The 15458-nt window shown below is 37.2% G+C and overlaps 2 pseudogenes; both read left to right on the top strand.

Annotated features, from left to right (window-relative positions):
* Nucleotides 1-466: 466 nt before the first annotated feature.
* On the top strand, nucleotides 467-5115 carry Fbxw2-ps3 (F-box and WD repeat domain containing 2, pseudogene 3; annotated as a pseudogene).
* A 4668-nt stretch (nucleotides 5116-9783) lies between these two features.
* Fbxw2-ps4 (F-box and WD repeat domain containing 2, pseudogene 4) lies at nucleotides 9784-14429 on the top strand (annotated as a pseudogene).
* The last annotated feature ends 1029 nt before the right edge of the window (nucleotides 14430-15458 follow it).

The following is a 15458-nucleotide window of genomic DNA, read 5'->3' as shown; positions in this document are numbered from 1 at the left end:
CGGCTTGTTTCTCTTTTGTATAGAGGAAGGCGAGTAGTGTGCTTTTAAAAGTAAATATTCAGAAGCATTTCCTCAATCTATTATAGAGCAATTCCAATTGTTAACTGATTAATATTGAGTAGCATTTGGGTTCCTGATATTCAATATTACTAAAAACCAAGATTTCTTAGCAGTAGTACCCTGTTAGGACAGGAGTCAAGCAAAAAAAAAAAAATGACCATCATGAATCATAAACATTGTAAAAGACTTAAAAAGTAGTGTTCTGTAACACTATTTCTGGGAGGGAGAGGGAATGAATATTGATAATAAACAGGTAAATGAAGACAAACCTAAGTATGGATTCTTCCAAAATTCATCTAGATGACCCAACAAGTTTCATTTAAATTATTTACAGGAATATGGGTGAGAAGTTATTTGCAAGAGGAGACATGACTTATAAAGTTGCCTTTCTAATACCCTCTTGAGCATGAAAGGCATCTCAGAGAAGATGGAAACTAGAATTGCATTAAACGACCTGCAGGAAGGTAGCTCAAAACCTTGGAGAGTGTTGAGTCACCTGACTTGATGAAGATGAGACCAACATTTCAGACTTTCAATGTCAACACTTTTTATCATACTGTACACTAGCTTTTATATTTTATACTTTTTTTTCTGGGCTGAGCTATTAGGTAATAGGTTTATGTGCACAGGTCATATCACACTTCACTTTAAAAATGAACCACAGTATGGATAAGAAAAAATTGCAAAAGGCAGAGGTGGTGGATAATCAAGGAAATGTGCGAACTGGACATAGTAGGAAAAATTTCTGGTAGTTATGACAGCATTCACAGACCTGAAAAAGCTCAAGCATAAGCAAAGGCAAACAAGTAGAAGCCCATAAAGAGGAAACACATTTTTCTTAAGGAATTACAGGAAATTACAACAAAGCAGTTGGAGGAATTGAACAAAACCATCCAGCATCTAAAGATGGAAATAGAAACAATAAAGAAATCACAAAGAAAGAAAACCCTGGGCATAGAAAACCTAGGAAAGAGATTAGGAGGGATAGATGCAAGCAATATTAACAGAACCCAAGAGATAGAAGAGAGAATTTCAGATGAAGAAGATTTCATAGAAAACATTGACACAACAGTGAAAAATGCATAATATTAAACCTCCAAACCCAAATCATCCAGGAAATCCAGGACAGAATGAGAAGATCAAACCTAAGGATAATAGGTATAGAAGAGAGTGAAGATTACCAACTTAAAGGGTCAAAAACTCTTCAATAAAATTATAGAAGAATATTTCCTTAACCTAAAGAAAGTGTTGACCATGAACATAAAAGAAGCCTACAGAATTCTAAACAGATTAGATCAGAAAATAAAATCCTCTTGACACATAAATAGTCAAACACCAAATACACAAAACAAAGAAAGAATGTTAAAAGAAGTAAGGGGAAAAGGTCAAGTAACATAAAGACAGACCTATAAGAATTATACCAGAATTCTCAAGAGAAACTGTGAATGCTAGAAGATCCTGGATACATGCTATACATACCCTAAGAGAACACAAATGCCAGCCCAGGCTACTATATTCATCAAAACTCTCAATTACTATAAATGAAGAAATCTATAAATTTCATGACAAAACCAAGTTTATACAATATCTTTGCACAAATCCAGCCCTACAGTGGATAATAGATGAAAAACTCCAACACAAGGAGGGAAGCTACACCCTAGAAAAAGCAAGAAAGTGATCTTCTTGCAACAAACCCGAAAGAAGATAGTCACACACACACATAATTCCACCTCTAACAACAACCACAACCACAACCACAACAACAACAACAATAACAACAAATCCAGGAAACAATAATCATAATCAATATTCCTTAATGTCTCTTGATATCAATGAACTCAGTTCCCCAATAAAAAGACATAGAATGGATATGTGAACAACACCTAGCATTTTGATGCATGAAGGAAACACAAAGTGACAAAGACACTGGGTCACAAAATGCTGGGTCTTCTATATGTATCCAGTCTGTTAGTCTATATCTTCTTATTGGGGAACTGAGTACATTGATGTTAAGAAATATTAAGGAATAATGATAGTTGTTTCCTGTTATTTTTGTTGTAAGAGGTGGAATTATGTTTGTGTGTCTCTCTTGTTTTGGTTTCTTTGCAAGGAGATTCTTTCTTCCCTTTTGTAGAGTGTAGTTTCCCTCCTTATGTTGGAGTTTTCCTTCTATTATCCTTTTTAGGACTGGATTTACAGAAAGATATTGTGAAAATTTGGTTTTGTCATGGAATAGCTCTCTTTCTCCATCTATGTTAATTGAGAGTTTTGCTGGATATACTACCCTGTGCTGGCATTTGTGATCTCTCAAGGTCTGTATGACATCTGCCCAGGATCTTCTGTCTTTCATAGTCTCTGGTGAGAAGTCTGGTGTATTTCTTATAAGTCTGCCTTTGCATGTTACTTGACCTTTTTCTCTTACTGTTTTTAATATTCTTTTTTTTTTTTTTTTTTGCTCTGTACACTTGGTGTTTTGACTCTTATGTGACGGGAGGAATTTCTTTTCTTGTCCAATCTATTTGTAGTTCTATAGGCTACTTGTATATTCATGGGCATCTCTTTCTTCAGGTTATGGAAGATTTCTTCTATAATTTTGTTGAAGATGATTACTGGCCCTTTAAGTTGGGAGTCTTCACTCTCTTCGATACTCAGTATCCTTAGGTTGCTCTTCTCATTGTGTCCTGGATTTCCAGGATATTTTGGGTTAGGAGTTCTTTTAATTTTACATTATTTTTGATGGTTGCTTTGATGTTTCTATGTTTGGTATTTTCTGCCCCTGACAACCAGAGATCTCAGAGACTAAACCACTACCCAAAGGCTACACATGGACAGACCCATGGCTCCAGATGCATATGTAACAGAGAATAGCTTTGTGGAGAACCAAAGGCAGGAGAAGCACTAGGTGATGCCAAGGCTGGACTCCTCAATGCAGGGGAATATCAGGAGGGTTTGGGAAAGGGGAAGTGATTGAGGAAGGGGAACACCCTCATAGAAGAAGGTGAAGGGGATGGGATGAGGGGCTCATTGCCAGGAAACTGGGAAAGGAATAACATTTGAAATATAAATAAAAAATCCAATAAAAAAAAGAGAAAATGAATTATTCCACAAAATGGAAACAGAAGGAACACTACCCAAATCGTTCTTTGAAGCCACAAATAATGCTCATACTTAAAACACATTAAGACCCTACAAAGAAAGTGAACCTCAGAAAAATTTCTCTTATGAATGTCAATGCAAAAATATTCAATAAAATTCGCACAAACTGAATCCAAGAACACATTTAAAGAATCATTCACCATGGTCAAGTAGGCTTCATCCCAGGGGTTCAGGGATGATTCAGTATACTGAAATCCATCAACATAATTCACAATATAAACAAATTCAAGGCAAAAAAAAAAACATGACCATCTCATTAGATGCCAAGAAAGCATTTGACAAAATTTAACAACCCTTCAAGTTAAAAGTCTGAGGAAGATCAGGAACTCAAGGCCTATGCCTAAACTTATTAAAAGCAATATATAGCAAATAAGTAGCCAACTTCAAACTAAATGGAAAGAAACTTGAATCAATCTCACTAAAATCAGAGACTGGACAATGCTGTTCACTCTCTCCCTACCTATACAATATAATACTTGAAATCCTAGCCCGAACAATTACCCAACAAAAAGTGGTCATTGAGTACAAATTGGAAAGGAAGAAGTCAAAATATCACTCCTTGCAGATGATCTGATAGCATTCTTAACTGACCCCAAAAATTCTACCAGAGAACTCCTACAGCTGACAAACAGCTTCACTAATGTGGCTGGATATAAAATTAACCCCAACAAATCAGTGACCTTCCTCAACGGAAAGGGTAAACAGAGTGAGAAAGAAATTAGGGAAACAATGCCCTTTACAATCATCACAAACAATACACAGTACCATTGTATGAGCCTAACCAAGCAAGTGAAAGATTTGTATGACAAGAACTTCAAGTATCTGAAGAAAGATATCAAAGAAGAACTTGGGAGAAGGAAAGAACTCCCACACTCATGGATTGGCAGGATTAATATAGTAAAAATGGCCATCTGGCAGAATTCAATCTACAGATTCAATGCAATACCATCAAAATTCTAACTCAATTCTTCATTGAATTAGAATGAGCAATTTGCAAAATTATTTGGAAAAGCAAACAAACAAACGAACAAGTGGAAAACAAAAAACAAGGTAGTGGAAACGATTCTGAACAATAAAAGAACTTTTGGGGGAACCACCATTACTGATCTCAAGCTGTATTACAGAGCAATCATAATAAAACTCCATGGTATTGGTACAGAGATAGTCAGGTAAATCAATGGAATAGAATTGAAGACCCAGAAATTGATCCATACATCTATGGTCACTTGATCTTTGACAAAGGAGCTAAAACTATCCAGCTGGGTCATGCCTAAACACACTCACTGAGCAAACTGAATGGGTCACCAAGGTGGCTTTGCAGAAGTGCAAAGACAAGTCTCTCTTGCACAGTCTTGAAGACTACATCCTCTTAAGTGCAGACAAATATGAGACAAAGATTTGGGCAGTTGGGAGAGAAATCAACTGTAAGTCCTTAAAGACACTGTCTGTCTCTGAGGATAGAAGTATCTGCCTGCAGTCAATACTTTATTTTGATGGAAAATACATTGTTTGTAGTTCAGCCCTGGGTCTGTGCCAGTGGGACTTTGCCAGTTATGATATTCTCAGGGTCATGAAGACACCGAAAGTAGCAAACTTGGCCCTGCCTGGCTTTGGATATGTCGGCTCTGATGTTAGACAACCACTACTTATAAGATCATGGACTTGAGGATATAGAGCCTAATAAGGCTCTGGCCTTTGCCAGAGTACATGAAATCAAAGAGAGGCTCCAGCTTCCTGGTAAGCAAAAAATTCTGGCTGAATGGACTGGATAGGCACCATAACACAGGCTTATTCTTTGCCACCAGCATGCCTAACCACAGTATTTACATGGTCTTATGGAAGGACCATGGCTCACAGAAAGAGCTACCACTGCTGACTGACTTTGTGTGCCAGGGCTGAGTGCAGGTTTGGAGTGCAATATCTGTGGCAGCCAACTATATGAACCACAGTTCTCAACTAAATGTATCATCACACAGTGCACAATTATTTGTCTGTTTGCTAAGGGTCAGGGCTGGGGAGAAGAGGGCTTGTTTTACTGACATAGACCGGAGCATGCTAATGGTATACACCATTGACTTCATTTGTACTTAGTTATGTTGGGCAATATAAGTGTTTGCATTTGGATTATCTTTCTGAGTGAAATAATGAGTAAAGAAAGTTAAATGATTCACTAAGCAAAAGAAGAAAGAAAGGGAGAAAGAAAGAAAGAAAGGAAGGAAGGAAGGAAGGAAGAAAGGAAGGAAGGAAGAAGGAAGAAAAGAGGGTAGACTCCAGAGAACCAACTAAAACTATTCTAAAATCATACATATACAAAGCTAAACAAAGAATTATTAATTGAGGATTATCAAATGGTAGAGAAGCACCCAAAGAAATGTTCAACATCCTTAGTCATCCGAGAAATACAAATCAGAATGACCCTGAGATTCCACCTTACATCAGTCAGGATGACTAAGATCAAAAACCCAGGTGAGAGAAGACACTGGCAAGAATGTGGAGAAAGAAGAACACTCCTTCATTGCTGGTGTTATTGCAAGCTGGAAATCAGTCTAGCGAGTCTTCAGAAATTCAGACATAATATTCCTGAGAACTCAGGTATACCACTTCTGGGCATGTACCCAAAAGATGTTCCAACTTCTAAAAAGAAAACATGCTCTATGCTATATTCATATCAACCTTTTTATAATAGCCAGAAGCTGGAAACAACCCAGATGTCCCTCAACAGATGAGTGGTTACAGAAAATGTGGTACATTTATACAATAGAATACTACTCAGATACTAAAAACAATGACTTAATACTTACATTTCAATTGTTTTGAAATGTAAATAAGAAATACCCAAGTTAATAAAGATGGAGAAAAAAGAAAAAAAATGACTTTATGAAATTTGCAGGCAAATGGATGGAACTAGAAAATATCATCCTGAGTGAGGTCACCCATTCACAAAATAACATGCATGACAAGTATTCAATGATTAGTGGATATTAGGCAAAAAGAGCAGAATACCCATGATACAGTTCACAGATCATATGAAACAAGATGAAAGAAGACAAAAGTGTGAATGCTTCAGTCCTACTTAGAAGGGGGAACAAAATAATCATAGGAAGTAGAGTTAGGGAGGGACTTGGGAGTGAGAGAAAAGAGGGAGGGAAAAGGGGACTGCCTTTTTAAGTGAAGCAGTTAATAATTCATATATATATATATATATATATATATATATATATATATATATATATATGCCATTCTTTTCACTTAACATGTAGAAATATCATTTGTAAAATTAAACTGTTTCAAAAAGATTTATTTTGTTTATTTTATGTGTATGAAAGTTTTTCTTACATGCATGTACGTACACTGTGTAGGATCCTGATGACCATGGAAATCAGAAGAAGATGATAGATGCTGATGAATCAAGAGTTATAGAGTGTTGCAAGCAACCATATTGGTGATATGTACTTATGTGTCTGCAGGAGCACGAAGTACATTTAAATGCTGGGTCATCACTCCAATCCAGAGATATCACTCTTATCTGTTGCAAAGGTCTACCATTAGTTCTTATAGAAAAAAAATTGAAAAATTTTGTAACAGCTACCTGTTTCATTGCGTACATTATTAATTATAATATTTCAGTTTTTCTCCCAAATTCATATTTGGAAAACTCTCAAGCCTACAAGATAAAAGAAAAATATAGGAAGTCTTTGATATATAATGCAGTATATAGGCGACTCCAGTTTACAATATTTACGATGGTTGAGAAAATAATTTTTTTTATATTTAAATATATTTATTTTTTTTTTGCTTTTTTTTAAATTTTTTTTATTAACTTGAGTATTTCTTATATACATTTCAAGTGTTATTCCCATTCCCGGTTTCCGGGCAAACAACCCCCTCCCCCCTCCCCTTCCTTATGGGTGTTCCCCGCCCAACCCTCCCCCCATTGACGCCCTCCCCCCATAGTCTAGTTCACTGGGGGTTCAGTCTTAGCAGGACCCAGGGCTTCCCCTTCCACTGGTGCTCTTACTAGGATATTCATTGCTACCTATGGGGTCAGAGTCCAGGGTAGGTCCATGTATAGTCTTTAGGTAGTGGATTAGTCCCTGGAAACTCTGGTTGCTTGACATTGTTGTACTTTTGGGGTCTCGAGCCCCTTCAAGCTCTTCCAGTTCTTTCTCTGATTCCTTCAACGGGGGACCTATTCTCAGTTCAGTGGTTTGCTGCTGGCATTCGCCTCTGTATTTGCTGTATTCTGGCTGTGTCTCTCAGGAGCGATCTACATCCGGCTCCTGTCGGTCTGCACTTCTTTGCTTCATCCATCTTGTCTAATTGGGTGGCTGTATATGTATGGGCCACATGTGGGGCAGGCTCTGAATGGGTGTTCCTTCAGTCTCTGTTTTAATCTTTGCATCTCCCTTCCCTGCCAAGGGTATTCTTTTTCCTCATTTAAAGAAGGAGTGAAGCATTCACATTTTGATCATCCGTCTTGAGTTTCCTTTGTTCTAGGGATCTAGGGTAATTCAAGCATTTGGGCTAATAGCCACTTATCAATGAGTGCATACCATGTATGTCTTTCTGTGATTGGGTTAGCTCACTCAGGATGATATTTTCCAGTTCCAACCATTTGCCTACGAATTTCATAAACTCGTTGTTTTTGATAGCTGAGTAATATTCCATTGTGTAGATATACCACATTTTCTGCATCCATTCCTCTGTTGAAGGGCATCTGGGTTCTTTCCATTTTCTGGCTATTATAAATAAGGCTGCGATGAACATAGTGGAGCACGTGTCTCTTTTATATGTTGAGGCATCTTTTGGGTATATGCCCAAGAGAGGTATAGCTGGATCCTCAGGCAGTTCAATGTCCAATTTTCTGAGGAACCTCCAGACTGATTTCCAGAATGGTTTTACCAGTCTGCAATCCCACCAACAATGGAGGAGTGTTCCTCTTTCTCCACATCCTCGCCAGCATCTGCTGTCACCTGAGTTTTTGATCTTAGCCATTCTCACTGGTGTGAGGTGAAATCTCAGGGTTGTTTTGATTTGCATTTCCCTTATGACTAAAGATGTTGAACATTTCTTTAGGTGTTTCTCAGCCATTCGTCATTCCTCAGCTGTGAATTCTTTGTTTAGCTCTGAACCCCATTTTTTAATAGGGTTATTTGTTTCCCTGCGGTCTAACTTCTTGAGTTCTTTGTATATTTTGGATATAAGGCCTCTATCTGTTGTAGGATTGGTAAAGATCTTTTCCCAATCTGTTGGTTGCCGTTTTGTCCTAACCACAGTGTCCTTTGCCTTACAGAAGCTTTGCAGTTTTATGAGATCCCATTTGTCGATTCTTGATCTTAGAGCCTAAGCCATTGGTGTTTTGTTCAGGAATTTTTTTCCAGTGCCCATGTGTTCCAGATGCTTTCCTAGTTTTTCTTCTATTAGTTTGAGAGTGTCTGGTTTGATGTGGAGGTCCTTGATCCACTTGGACTTAAGCTTTGTACAGGGTGATAAGCATGGATCGATCTGCATTCTTCTACATGTTGACCTCCAGTTGAACCAGCACCATTTGCTGAAAATGCTATCTTTTTTCCATTGGATGGTTTTGACTCCTTTGTCAAAAATCAAGTGACCATAGGTGTGTGGGTTCATTTCTGGGTCTTCAATTCTATTCCATTGGTCTATCTGTCTGTCTCTGTACCAATACCATGCAGTTTTTATCACTATTGCTCTGTAATTCTGCTTGAGTTCAGGGATAGTGATTCCCCCTGAAGTCCTTTTATTGTTGAGGATAGTTTTAGCTATCCTGGGTTTTTTGTTATTCCAGATGAATTTGCAAATTGTTCTCTCTAACTCTTTGAAGAATTGGATTGGTATTTTGATGGGGATTGCATTGAATCTGTAGATTGCTTTTGGTAAAATGGCCATTTTTACTATATTAATCCTGCCAATCCATGAGCATGGGAGATCTTTCCATCTTCTGAGGTCTTCTTCAATTTCTTTCCTCAGTGTCTTGAAGTTCTTATTGTACAGATCTTTTACTTGCTTGGTTAAAGTCACACCGAGGTACTTTATATTATTTTGGTCTATTATGAAGGGTGTCGTTTCCCTAATTTCTTTCTCGGCTTGTTTCTCTTTTGTATAGAGGAAGGCGAGTAGTGTGCTTTTAAAAGTAAATATTCAGAAGCATTTCCTCAATCTATTATAGAGCAATTCCAATTGTTAACTGATTAATATTGAGTAGCATTTGGGTTCCTGATATTCAATATTACTAAAAACCAAGATTTCTTAGCAGTAGTACCCTGTTAGGACAGGAGTCAAGCAAAAAAAAAAAAATGACCATCATGAATCATAAACATTGTAAAAGACTTAAAAAGTAGTGTTCTGTAACACTATTTCTGGGAGGGAGAGGGAATGAATATTGATAATAAACAGGTAAATGAAGACAAACCTAAGTATGGATTCTTCCAAAATTCATCTAGATGACCCAACAAGTTTCATTTAAATTATTTACAGGAATATGGGTGAGAAGTTATTTGCAAGAGGAGACATGACTTATAAAGTTGCCTTTCTAATACCCTCTTGAGCATGAAAGGCATCTCAGAGAAGATGGAAACTAGAATTGCATTAAACGACCTGCAGGAAGGTAGCTCAAAACCTTGGAGAGTGTTGAGTCACCTGACTTGATGAAGATGAGACCAACATTTCAGACTTTCAATGTCAACACTTTTTATCATACTGTACACTAGCTTTTATATTTTATACTTTTTTTTCTGGGCTGAGCTATTAGGTAATAGGTTTATGTGCACAGGTCATATCACACTTCACTTTAAAAATGAACCACAGTATGGATAAGAAAAAATTGCAAAAGGCAGAGGTGGTGGATAATCAAGGAAATGTGCGAACTGGACATAGTAGGAAAAATTTCTGGTAGTTATGACAGCATTCACAGACCTGAAAAAGCTCAAGCATAAGCAAAGGCAAACAAGTAGAAGCCCATAAAGAGGAAACACATTTTTCTTAAGGAATTACAGGAAATTACAACAAAGCAGTTGGAGGAATTGAACAAAACCATCCAGCATCTAAAGATGGAAATAGAAACAATAAAGAAATCACAAAGAAAGAAAACCCTGGGCATAGAAAACCTAGGAAAGAGATTAGGAGGGATAGATGCAAGCAATATTAACAGAACCCAAGAGATAGAAGAGAGAATTTCAGATGAAGAAGATTTCATAGAAAACATTGACACAACAGTGAAAAATGCATAATATTAAACCTCCAAACCCAAATCATCCAGGAAATCCAGGACAGAATGAGAAGATCAAACCTAAGGATAATAGGTATAGAAGAGAGTGAAGATTACCAACTTAAAGGGTCAAAAACTCTTCAATAAAATTATAGAAGAATATTTCCTTAACCTAAAGAAAGTGTTGACCATGAACATAAAAGAAGCCTACAGAATTCTAAACAGATTAGATCAGAAAATAAAATCCTCTTGACACATAAATAGTCAAACACCAAATACACAAAACAAAGAAAGAATGTTAAAAGAAGTAAGGGGAAAAGGTCAAGTAACATAAAGACAGACCTATAAGAATTATACCAGAATTCTCAAGAGAAACTGTGAATGCTAGAAGATCCTGGATACATGCTATACATACCCTAAGAGAACACAAATGCCAGCCCAGGCTACTATATTCATCAAAACTCTCAATTACTATAAATGAAGAAATCTATAAATTTCATGACAAAACCAAGTTTATACAATATCTTTGCACAAATCCAGCCCTACAGTGGATAATAGATGAAAAACTCCAACACAAGGAGGGAAGCTACACCCTAGAAAAAGCAAGAAAGTGATCTTCTTGCAACAAACCCGAAAGAAGATAGTCACACACACACATAATTCCACCTCTAACAACAACCACAACCACAACCACAACAACAACAACAATAACAACAAATCCAGGAAACAATAATCATAATCAATATTCCTTAATGTCTCTTGATATCAATGAACTCAGTTCCCCAATAAAAAGACATAGAATGGATATGTGAACAACACCTAGCATTTTGATGCATGAAGGAAACACAAAGTGACAAAGACACTGGGTCACAAAATGCTGGGTCTTCTATATGTATCCAGTCTGTTAGTCTATATCTTCTTATTGGGGAACTGAGTACATTGATGTTAAGAAATATTAAGGAATAATGATAGTTGTTTCCTGTTATTTTTGTTGTAAGAGGTGGAATTATGTTTGTGTGTCTCTCTTGTTTTGGTTTCTTTGCAAGGAGATTCTTTCTTCCCTTTTGTAGAGTGTAGTTTCCCTCCTTATGTTGGAGTTTTCCTTCTATTATCCTTTTTAGGACTGGATTTACAGAAAGATATTGTGAAAATTTGGTTTTGTCATGGAATAGCTCTCTTTCTCCATCTATGTTAATTGAGAGTTTTGCTGGATATACTACCCTGTGCTGGCATTTGTGATCTCTCAAGGTCTGTATGACATCTGCCCAGGATCTTCTGTCTTTCATAGTCTCTGGTGAGAAGTCTGGTGTATTTCTTATAAGTCTGCCTTTGCATGTTACTTGACCTTTTTCTCTTACTGTTTTTAATATTCTTTTTTTTTTTTTTTGCTCTGTACACTTGGTGTTTTGACTCTTATGTGACGGGAGGAATTTCTTTTCTTGTCCAATCTATTTGTAGTTCTATAGGCTACTTGTATATTCATGGGCATCTCTTTCTTCAGGTTATGGAAGATTTCTTCTATAATTTTGTTGAAGATGATTACTGGCCCTTTAAGTTGGGAGTCTTCACTCTCTTCGATACTCAGTATCCTTAGGTTGCTCTTCTCATTGTGTCCTGGATTTCCAGGATATTTTGGGTTAGGAGTTCTTTTAATTTTACATTATTTTTGATGGTTGCTTTGATGTTTCTATGTTTGGTATTTTCTGCCCCTGACAACCAGAGATCTCAGAGACTAAACCACTACCCAAAGGCTACACATGGACAGACCCATGGCTCCAGATGCATATGTAACAGAGAATAGCTTTGTGGAGAACCAAAGGCAGGAGAAGCACTAGGTGATGCCAAGGCTGGACTCCTCAATGCAGGGGAATATCAGGAGGGTTTGGGAAAGGGGAAGTGATTGAGGAAGGGGAACACCCTCATAGAAGAAGGTGAAGGGGATGGGATGAGGGGCTCATTGCCAGGAAACTGGGAAAGGAATAACATTTGAAATATAAATAAAAAATCCAATAAAAAAAAGAGAAAATGAATTATTCCACAAAATGGAAACAGAAGGAACACTACCCAAATCGTTCTTTGAAGCCACAAATAATGCTCATACTTAAAACACATTAAGACCCTACAAAGAAAGTGAACCTCAGAAAAATTTCTCTTATGAATGTCAATGCAAAAATATTCAATAAAATTCGCACAAACTGAATCCAAGAACACATTTAAAGAATCATTCACCATGGTCAAGTAGGCTTCATCCCAGGGGTTCAGGGATGATTCAGTATACTGAAATCCATCAACATAATTCACAATATAAACAAATTCAAGGCAAAAAAAAAAACATGACCATCTCATTAGATGCCAAGAAAGCATTTGACAAAATTTAACAACCCTTCAAGTTAAAAGTCTGAGGAAGATCAGGAACTCAAGGCCTATGCCTAAACTTATTAAAAGCAATATATAGCAAATAAGTAGCCAACTTCAAACTAAATGGAAAGAAACTTGAATCAATCTCACTAAAATCAGAGACTGGACAATGCTGTTCACTCTCTCCCTACCTATACAATATAATACTTGAAATCCTAGCCCGAACAATTACCCAACAAAAAGTGGTCATTGAGTACAAATTGGAAAGGAAGAAGTCAAAATATCACTCCTTGCAGATGATCTGATAGCATTCTTAACTGACCCCAAAAATTCTACCAGAGAACTCCTACAGCTGACAAACAGCTTCACTAATGTGGCTGGATATAAAATTAACCCCAACAAATCAGTGACCTTCCTCAACGGAAAGGGTAAACAGAGTGAGAAAGAAATTAGGGAAACAATGCCCTTTACAATCATCACAAACAATACACAGTACCATTGTATGAGCCTAACCAAGCAAGTGAAAGATTTGTATGACAAGAACTTCAAGTATCTGAAGAAAGATATCAAAGAAGAACTTGGGAGAAGGAAAGAACTCCCACACTCATGGATTGGCAGGATTAATATAGTAAAAATGGCCATCTGGCAGAATTCAATCTACAGATTCAATGCAATACCATCAAAATTCTAACTCAATTCTTCATTGAATTAGAATGAGCAATTTGCAAAATTATTTGGAAAAGCAAACAAACAAACGAACAAGTGGAAAACAAAAAACAAGGTAGTGGAAACGATTCTGAACAATAAAAGAACTTTTGGGGGAACCACCATTACTGATCTCAAGCTGTATTACAGAGCAATCATAATAAAACTCCATGGTATTGGTACAGAGATAGTCAGGTAAATCAATGGAATAGAATTGAAGACCCAGAAATTGATCCATACATCTATGGTCACTTGATCTTTGACAAAGGAGCTAAAACTATCCAGCTGGGTCATGCCTAAACACACTCACTGAGCAAACTGAATGGGTCACCAAGGTGGCTTTGCAGAAGTGCAAAGACAAGTCTCTCTTGCACAGTCTTGAAGACTACATCCTCTTAAGTGCAGACAAATATGAGACAAAGATTTGGGCAGTTGGGAGAGAAATCAACTGTAAGTCCTTAAAGACACTGTCTGTCTCTGAGGATAGAAGTATCTGCCTGCAGTCAATACTTTATTTTGATGGAAAATACATTGTTTGTAGTTCAGCCCTGGGTCTGTGCCAGTGGGACTTTGCCAGTTATGATATTCTCAGGGTCATGAAGACACCGAAAGTAGCAAACTTGGCCCTGCCTGGCTTTGGATATGTCGGCTCTGATGTTAGACAACCACTACTTATAAGATCATGGACTTGAGGATATAGAGCCTAATAAGGCTCTGGCCTTTGCCAGAGTACATGAAATCAAAGAGAGGCTCCAGCTTCCTGGTAAGCAAAAAATTCTGGCTGAATGGACTGGATAGGCACCATAACACAGGCTTATTCTTTGCCACCAGCATGCCTAACCACAGTATTTACATGGTCTTATGGAAGGACCATGGCTCACAGAAAGAGCTACCACTGCTGACTGACTTTGTGTGCCAGGGCTGAGTGCAGGTTTGGAGTGCAATATCTGTGGCAGCCAACTATATGAACCACAGTTCTCAACTAAATGTATCATCACACAGTGCACAATTATTTGTCTGTTTGCTAAGGGTCAGGGCTGGGGAGAAGAGGGCTTGTTTTACTGACATAGACCGGAGCATGCTAATGGTATACACCATTGACTTCATTTGTACTTAGTTATGTTGGGCAATATAAGTGTTTGCATTTGGATTATCTTTCTGAGTGAAATAATGAGTAAAGAAAGTTAAATGATTCACTAAGCAAAAGAAGAAAGAAAGGGAGAAAGAAAGAAAGAAAGAAAGGAAGGAAGGAAGGAAGGAAGAAAGGAAGGAAGGAAGAAGGAAGAAAAGAGGGTAGACTCCAGAGAACCAACTAAAACTATTCTAAAATCATACATATACAAAGCTAAACAAAGAATTATTAATTGAGGATTATCAAATGGTAGAGAAGCACCCAAAGAAATGTTCAACATCCTTAGTCATCCGAGAAATACAAATCAGAATGACCCTGAGATTCCACCTTACATCAGTCAGGATGACTAAGATCAAAAACCCAGGTGAGAGAAGACACTGGCAAGAATGTGGAGAAAGAAGAACACTCCTTCATTGCTGGTGTTATTGCAAGCTGGAAATCAGTCTAGCGAGTCTTCAGAAATTCAGACATAATATTCCTGAGAACTCAGGTATACCACTTCTGGGCATGTACCCAAAAGATGTTCCAACTTCTAAAAAGAAAACATGCTCTATGCTATATTCATATCAACCTTTTTATAATAGCCAGAAGCTGGAAACAACCCAGATGTCCCTCAACAGATGAGTGGTTACAGAAAATGTGGTACATTTATACAATAGAATACTACTCAGATACTAAAAACAATGACTTAATACTTACATTTCAATTGTTTTGAAATGTAAATAAGAAATACCCAAGTTAATAAAGATGGAGAAAAAAGAAAAAAAATGACTTTATGAAATTTGCAGGCAAATGGATGGAACTAGAAAATATCATCCTGAG

The sequence above is a fragment of the Rattus norvegicus genome, chromosome 9 (assembly GCF_036323735.1).
Source record: "Rattus norvegicus strain BN/NHsdMcwi chromosome 9, GRCr8, whole genome shotgun sequence".
NCBI classification, from domain to species: Eukaryota; Metazoa; Chordata; class Mammalia; order Rodentia; family Muridae; genus Rattus; species Rattus norvegicus.
The sequence above is the reverse complement of the archived record's forward strand: the minus strand, read 5'-3'. Positions and strand labels throughout refer to the sequence as shown.